This window comes from Macrobrachium nipponense, chromosome 2, assembly GCF_015104395.2.
Source record: "Macrobrachium nipponense isolate FS-2020 chromosome 2, ASM1510439v2, whole genome shotgun sequence".
In the NCBI taxonomy this organism is placed as follows: domain Eukaryota; kingdom Metazoa; phylum Arthropoda; class Malacostraca; order Decapoda; family Palaemonidae; genus Macrobrachium; species Macrobrachium nipponense.
The window spans coordinates 120,283,431-120,292,723 of record NC_087201.1 but is presented as its reverse complement, the minus strand read 5'-3'; positions in this window follow the sequence as shown (position 1 = coordinate 120,292,723).

Sequence of the window (9,293 nt, the reverse complement as noted above, 5' to 3'; positions counted from 1 at the left end):
AAGGTGAAGGAAATTGATGCACGTTAAAGGCAAGTTGTTGTTATTATTATTATTATTATTATTATTATTATTATTATTATTAATATTATTAATATTATTATTATTATTATTATTATTCATACAGCTCTGTATCGTTTATCCGGGATGAAGAAAAGGCTTCCCAATTCGTCTCTCGTCGGCTGTTTGCGAGTTTGACAGCTTCGAAACCTCTGCCACGCCCACCTTATGTTTCAAACAGGATTCCATCGATTCTAACCGAGAATGGATTTGGAGTTATTCAGTAGGCTTTCTTTAACACACTCTCTCTCTCTCTCTCTTGTAGTTAAAAACTTAGGAAAATTCGAAGGACACTTTTTGGGTTGTCAAAATTCTAAGCACTGATCTACTTGTGGTCTTGTGTGTATTTGACTTAAATTTTATTCGTCCATATTATACAAAAATAAATCTGGTGTTAAACATGAGACCACCTGCCAACAAAGTACAACGATGTTGTTATGTTACGAACTGATGGGAAGCCGTAAAGAATAAAATCCTTTGCAGCTTTCGAGGAGTCTTGCTTATTTGTGTTATTTACATCGCAACTGTTATGGGTAGCGGAGGTTTTTGGTTGTTTCCTGTATTGCATTCCTTTACGTACTGAAGATTTGGTGTTAAGAGTTGAAATGGTTAAATATTTATGTCGTTGCCGCGTGAATATTACCAAGGTATACAAATGACAAACAAAGATGAATGTAGCTTTTATTTATATATTTGTACGAAGATGTTTTACTAAAAAAAAAAATGCCATAGATTATGAGGATAGATCGGAAGGAATGTCCACTGCTGCTGACGGTTTATAGGTGAATTGGTTTTTTTTTAAGCATTATTAAACTTCTCTTGCAATTTACGTAGGCCTACCGGCTGGATTGCCACCAGAGAAAGTGGGAGAATAGAAGTAATTTTTTAATCTGAGGTGACAATTTGGCAGGAATTAAAGACTATAATTACATTGCGAATTATCTCGCAATTTTATAATAAAAGTCTTATGGATGGTGAAGTTACTGGTTGAATACTTTGTTACTTCAAAGCCAGATTTAAACTTATGAAGAGGTTAGTGCTAAACGTTTGTAGAGAATATATCTTATAAACGTTCCTCCTTAAATGTTTCTTTATATTTATTTTAAGCACCTAGCTGACAAAAGTTTACGTCCAAAATAAATCCTATTGGTGTCAAAGTTATCGTTCAATTGGTCGCTTGCTATCTGAACAATCGTGTGTTAAGTGAACCCCATCAGATGTATTAAAGATCCAAATGGGTTCTATTCAGTTTTTGCATAAATGCTCTATAGTGTTGTTCAAAAGACCATCCGTTTACCTCTCGTCCATCGTCCATCTCCACCCCTACCGCCAAAAGAACACTTATCTTCCTTCACACGAAAAGAAAGTTGGACTGATTTCAAAAGCTTGAGTAGTATAGGAGAGAAAAACATATTGAATGACTGAGCCTCTTTACATCACATAGTGAATCAGCATGGGGCCGTGAACAAAGTTTGAGGCATAGTAATATTTATATCGTGTCGACGACGTTTCCATGTTTCTCTCTCTCTCTCTCTCTCTCTCTCTCTCTCTCTCTCTCTCTCTCTCTCTCCCCAGTCCTGGTTCTGGGGAGTCTCTTTCCGCGACATCTAATGTTTCCCTCATGATGCTGTTTTCGAATGTTCGCGTTCGTTTATTTCATTTCATTCCCATTACCGTCATCCTCCATCCATTGGCCAGCCTCAAGTTAGCAAGAAAAAAAAATTAATTTTCGCTTACTTGGCGAGTAAACCTACAGACTACTTTGTTGCTGTTGTTTTATTTATTTCATTTATTAGAAAGAAAATAAAAAAAACTGTGCATGTTAAAACAGTACAGACAAATTATTTCCAATAAAATATAGCATATTTATTTTAATTTTCGTTGGTGAGACGGTTTTATTTGACTGTAGATTTCTGCATGTTTCCATTTATGTTAAAAGTTAGAATATAATGTTTACAAGTTTTCGTGAGGGGAAAATCTTGCACGCATCCAGAGTAAGCTGGAAGTCGGATCACGCCTTGTTTTCCTTATATTTATTTCCCTGTATTTACTGTCCATACATAGCATTGGATGTCAACTAGACAGTCAGTTAAGATAGCTAGCTGCATCAAGTTACATAGTATATAAATTTGGTTTTCACATTTTTACTATCACTGGGAATTTCAAAGTAGCTGCTTGCTGTGAATATGCTACCCAGTCGGATAGTATGTCCTGTTAGAATGTTACACATACCTTTTCCTTACCATAAGTATTGGCAATATTAAAGCAATCTCGAAGCTCGTAGAAAGATTGCTCATTGCTAGACATTTTATAATTCAATAAATGTGCATAAGGCAGTGGTTCCCAAACTGGAGGCCATAATCTGAGGATATCTAATGCATAAAACCAAAGGAGTTTAGTGGGTCGGCATCAAGTGGAGCAACTCAACAGTTGGGCGGTGGGCTATGGACAAGTATCCTGTATGGACAGTAGGTAACGACTAGAAAAAGTTTGGGTACCACTGGTATAAGGTATGTAAGTTTCATTCTGTAAGACTAAGTAATACAATTCGTGCTTATCAATCTGCATAGTCAGAGTAATATTTTAGTATTCCTCTATATTGTATGCTGGCTAGTTGGTAAATCTGATAGCCATACATAGGTGAAGTGGCCAGAACCGTGTATATATATATATATATATATATATATATATATATATATATATATATATATACTATATATATATATATATATATATATATATATTATATGCCTCTGGAAGTGGCAAGTCTAATAACTGTAGCCTGACCTTCATGGTATACTTGTAAAAAAAGTCATTATTATTATTATTATTATTATTATTATTATTATTATTATTATTATTAGTGCTGAAAAAAATCTGAAAAGGCTATCATATTACTAAGCTTCCACAGACTATAATAACATACGAATGAAAGAAAAAGAGTATATGAAGTTGACGACATTCGTTCAGTCAGTTCCTTCTGCATTCCAGCGAATGCTAAATGGGGTCTGTGAATTCCCACCACAAATGCACCACTCTTATGAGGGAAAATTTCCAGAGTGACGACAACTTCAGGTATATTCTTGAGTGTTGTCTTTTTGTACACTGTGCACGTGCATGCGTGTGTACACGAGCGTGCACTTAAGTGTGTATATGTTATATATATATATATATATATATATATATATATATATATATATATATATATATATATATATATATATATATATATACACACACATACACACTTTTAGGGCATAGTTTTCACCAAGACCTTTTCCTTTAAAAGCAACTGCTTAAGTAGGGTAGCATCAATTAGTCTGTTTTAGTAATCTTCAAAACGACGGAGTTTTTTTCCAATTCTCAAGCGGCAATTTTGGGTTTACAGATATTTTCCCCCTCCGTGCGTTTGGAAAAATAGACCCAAGCGGTGACTGGTCCAGGTATTAAAAGGATGAACCACTTTTGGGGGTCGAAAGCTTTTAAGTGTAACTTACAAATATGGAATTAATATCCTACTGCAATTACAAAACAATACGTTTAGAATCTGCCTAATAGTTGTGCTCAAATTTCATTATGTATGAGTGTGCTGTATATATATAATTTACAAAAATTGTATATTTTATATACAAAGGCTTATTTTGCAAACATCAGCCAATAATATGCCGTTCGTGGTTCGTGTCTGGCGAGGCCTCGGGGACGTGTCAGGTGTTATGTACTTGTGCCTCCCTGGATGCTCTTGCATTTCCTGACGACCAGGCCGTGTCGAGGGTTCGGGGTCGGGCTGTCTGGAATTGAATTGAATTGTGCCTCGTAAGAGGTTATTTTACTGGACAGCCCGCCCCCCCCGCCCCCCACCCATCCTGTGAGGAAGGATGTGATCCGACTCCAGCTCGATGATAAATGTCGGGTTTTGAATTGTGATGCTTACTGCTTCTGCTATTAGCGGAATCAGTAAGTTATGAGAAATCTTGTTCCTGTTTAAATCTAGGAATTTACATATTTTGATACGAGGGGTTGATTCTCATAAGACGCTTAGATTATAATTTTCAAGAGGTCTAGTGTAGGATGTGGACTCAATAGAAACAATATACGTCAGTCAGAGGTCTGGCAGTTAGTAAGTCCTAAGATTAATTGAGTCGTTCTTGGGGTCCTGTGATAAAGTTGACTCAAGATGATTCTTCCTTTTTCACCTGTGACATAGTAACTGTCAAACTGCAATATGCGTGGACACAATGGGTTCATGAATTCGGAAGTTAGCCCCCCCACCCCTTTCCCCACGTAAATGGGAAAAAGGCTTCAGTGCATCTCTAGACACTCTTCAGTTCATTATTTGTGATGAATGGAGTGTTACAATTTACGGGCTTTAATAGGAGACTGATAAATTTTCTTTTCAGATTGACAGTTCTTTGAATAGGTTTGTTTACGTCTGAACCTATTGTTTGTATTTTTCGTTCGGGATAAAGAAAATTGAATGAAAGGTCACTTGAGAGGTCTCCTTCAATAAGGCAGTGAAAATAATCCAGAAAATTTTACAGAAATTTTCTCCAGATGTGAGTTTTTGCGAAACAAACTATTTCTTTGTGGTCTTTCACATGATTTCGCCTTTTATTCTCTCTGACGTAAAGCTGCTTTTGACTTATCACATTGTGTGTTTTACACTCTGTCTAAATGGACAACTTCCCTTTACCTTTTATTTCACCTCTATAACCCATCTAAACATTGTGCTTGGAGTTTAGTGCTTGAGGTTGATAGTTTTACCGCGGGTTTACTCGAAATTAGAAGGCTGATGAATTTGAAGTTGTTGTTTTGCATTAATTTTTCATTACTACTTTTGCATATCATAACCGCTCCCGATTTTCTTTTGTAAGGCGGAGTTTTTAACCTTCCAGTAATGCATAATGCATCTATTGCCTGTCCGTTTTGTTAATTTCTGCCTGTTAAAATGGAAGCCATGCACAGAGAGAGCGTGAACCAGTCGTAGGAAGATAGTCTGAGCTCTCCCTTCCAATTAGAAGTGCTACTTCCTTTAACTTATTTCTAAACTTGTGGAGTCCGTGTAGCATTGCATTATCATCTTTATAGAAAGCAGGTCTGAGATGAATATATAGAATATGAACTTCCAAATGACGACGACTTTGAACTTTAAAATATTATTTTCGGATGGCACAGAAATCAGTTTATTCAGAGGGGTATTTTAATTAAGTTTTATACATTCAAAGTTTAAAATCTGCCACATACCTTTTATGCACCTCACTGATATGAGGTTTACCGTACTGCTTTCAGATCTATATCATGCCACTTTCCTTAGAGTGATGTTTTAGGTCAAAGATGCTTTTGAAAAATCGGAGACGATGCATACCTATTCCGCAGGTTGTCTTAAACAGTGATATTACCTGTGATCATCTGAAATTGACACAACTTCTAAAGTTAGGAAGAAAGTTTCATTGTGACTGATCTGTGACCAAAACTGCCTAGAGAATTTTTTATTAAATTTAGGGTGACCTCGGGAACTGCAGATATGTGCTTCAATAGAAGGTTATTATCTAGACTAGAGGTGCTGAAATGGGTGTGTGGAAAAATAAAAAATAGTAGGTTATTGTTTCATATTCTCTTTCTTCCATCTCACTACCCACAATCTCCTATAAAAAATAGTAGGTTATTGTTTCATATTCTCTTTTCTTCCATCTTACTACCCACAATCTCCTAACAATTAATTCATAGTGCAACTGCGAGGTTTTCTTCTGGGAGTTGTAAGAATCTTGTAGGCTATACAATGAAGAAAGAATTGAGAATGAATGAAACCCTTGATAAAAAATCCTAAGCGGAAATAGGCGTTGATGACACGAGTAAATATTCCTCGGTGTCGCGGCGTCAATAACCTTGTCGTTGCCAAGGTCTACAGATTCTTTAGACCTTGGTCGTTGCGACGCCCAGGACCCACTCGGTGGGTCCTGGCAACGCCAGTAAGAACTAACAAATCATTCAATCAATCCTTGGTGTCGCTTGGACAGTAAGAGAAGGGCCTCTCTCCTAAATGTTGCAGCTAAATGTACAGTACACACTAAACTCTGATAAATCAAGTATAATGAGGTTTTCCTTTCAGAATGGAATGGGTTGTTCCTCGGTGTCTCCCAACCAAAGGAAAAAATGAAACTGCGGTTCATATCGTGTGCTCTTGGTAAGTTATTTTCTAATTTCAATTCCAGTTTAAGTAGTTTGTCCGAGTGTTTAGTATTGATAGAAGATCTTGATTTGAAGAATAAAACTAAATGTCAAGGTTGTTCAGAAAAGCATTTTCCTGCTTGACAAAGGCCAAGGACATATCTTGTTGCTGTCTTGTGTCCTCGTGTAATTCCCATCTCTTGCTCGTCTTGCCTTCGTTGTGAATTAAGGAAAGTATCTTCACTTGGCTGATGATCATTTCTTTAGTCATCGTGATTTACATCGTTTGCAAGTTCATCTAAATTTTCTGTGCTTAAACTCTCCGTACGGGGGTGGTGCCGTCAGTTCACCTCACGTGGAGCACTGTAGGCATTACTTAAGGTCATTTGCAGCGTTCCTTCGGCCCCTACCTGCACCCACTCTCCAGCTTTTTACTTGACCTCTGTTCCCGCTTCCTATTTTTGAGTCTTGCTGTCCAAACTGTGAAGATTCTCTCCTGACTGCACTAAGCACTGAATGGCTGGCTGTAAGTGTCCCCAGTGCTGGAGTATATAACCGAATATTCTTAAATCCTAATGAAGAGCTTTTAGTTGGGAGTCACTGAGTTCGCAAAACCCATAGGAAAGTTCAATTCCAGACATTGCGGAAGTAGATCTTGTGCCCCAGCTAGCTTTCTCTCGTTCCACGAACAACTCGTATGCCGCCCAGTAATGGGATGTATTTTGTGCTCGAGTCATCTTAATCTTGGCCACAAGATTAAGTCTTGTAATTTTTTTTCTTTTTATAATCTTGAATTTGCGTCTCTTAGTCGCCTTCCACCAGGAGGTAAATAACAATGCAGTCCCCTCCTGAGTCGTCTCTCCACTTTGATGAGAAACGCCTATCCATCTCTCATTGTCTGTTAAACTTTCTCTCACTTTTTGAGATTTTTGGAGCTCGTTGGACCACTGCTGCCCTTCACGCCATTTAATTAATTTTCGGGTTGGGGTGCAAACCCTTCGCCCTCCAACAAACAGTTACAATGACTGAGGGAAATGTCTTTATAGACAGGTATGTTGTGTTCGCTTATCTTCACTTTATGTCCTGATTTGATTCTTCCTCACTTTATAATCTATCGGTATGAAAGAATGGCAGAGAGAGAGAGAGAGAGAGAGAGAGAGAGAGAGAGAGAGAGAGAGAGAGAGAGAGAGAGAGAGAATGACTAGTCATTGCTTCATCTCGTCTGGTGTCCAGAGTAAGGAGAGTTAGTCCTGTACAAAACGCGGAAGTCACTTGTTTGTCGTTATACATAACGCCTGACTTCAACTCTCCTCAAGTAGCTATCATTCCATTTGTTATGTGTATAAATAATCAAGATTTGACAATAAGGTTTTTTAAGACGTAGTTGTCGTTAGTTGGCTTAAAATCAGGGCTGGTTACCGTTGTATCTCGACGGTGATTAAATTCTCTAAGTGGAGACGTACATGGCCAGGTCCAGGTTTCTTCTCAGTTTATTTTACCCTAGGGATGAATAAGACGTACTTTGTAAATTTAACCTTAGAATTATCTAGTCATGATAAATTAATAGTTTACGAGGTTCATATGTAAAAACTTACAGATAATAATCAATTTCATTATTAAAATAAAATACACACTCATTTCAAAAAAAATAGTTGTAATACAGGTTAAATACTTTATTCATATATTACCATGTGCAATATTTGTAAAAGTCAGTCATTTTCTAAAATGCAAAGGTTAAAAGAAGAAATATGTGAAAGCGTAGTCTGTTTTAGACCTATTGTTAATGTAAGGCATCTGGCGTCTGTCTGTCTCTCATGTCTAGGATGTCTTTTCGTCTCTTTTACACAGAGACTTAGTCCGTGTGTTACTGGAGGGGCTATCGTCGTAAATTGTTTTAGCAACTCTGGCATTGCTACGAATCGCCATGAGTGGACCAACCGGGGTTAAATTCGTTTGCTTTCTTCATGTAGAACCAGTTTCTTAATTTCTAACCTTGACCGATGAACCTTTTCCAACCCCTCTTGCCAGATGTTTTTCAGTGGTGAGGAACAAAGCAGTATGTATTATTTTGTTCAGTGCAATGAAGATAAGAGAATGTTTGGGGCTTTTAAGTGATAGGTCAATATGAAGACTGCTTTTATGGTTTTTGGAAATCTCTCTCCAAAGGTATTTTCTCTCGTGTATGAATCTCAGTGACTGTAGTAACTATGTATTTGTAGCGATCCGTTCTCTGTGTTTAATAGCAAGTCTAAAATCCCCCATAATGTAGAGTAAATCTACAGATTATTATTTTCATTGGTTAGTGAATGGTTTCCTTCTATTTCAGATTTAATCGTATCAAATATTACTGCAAAGGGTAAGCGAAGTTATTTTTTATTTCAATGAACTAGAATGGCTAAGCTCAGCATTTGTCACAGTAGCTTGTTTGTATGGTCTTTACGTTGCATGGAGCCAGTGGTTATTCAGCAACGGGACCAACGGCTTTACGTGACTTCGGAACCACTTGACGAAAGTAGCGACCGAAAGGGGAGCCAGTGGTTATTCAGCAACGGGACCAACGGCTTTACGTGACTTCGGAACCACTTGACGAAAGTAGCGACCGAAAGGAAGTTAATTACTGTGTCGTCGACTGAAATGAAGTTTATTACTATGGCATATGCTAATTTTCGAATTTTTTTGTTTGCAGATTCAGCAACTGGTGGTACTTGACACCTTTGCTATATTGCTGTAGGGAATGTTGCCGTTTTGTGTAACATAAAATTTCTAAATTTAAAATAGTTAAACTAATCTTGTTAAACTGTCTTCCAGTACACAATGTCAGTTAAGACCAATCTTCAAAATTTCCTGTTCAGCAAAGATATCTAGGGCTGATTTAACATATACGGCTTTGACATTTACCTAAGCTGTTAGCAAAGATTTAACAAACACCAAAAACTTTTCAGGTGACTGCAGAGTGAATGGAAAATTTACTGGTTGCCTCTATTCTTCTACGGGAGAGAGCACGTGTGGGAGAGAGCACGTGTGGTCCTTTGGGTGCGTGCTCAGTGTGAATGCAAGACCGGACACACGAT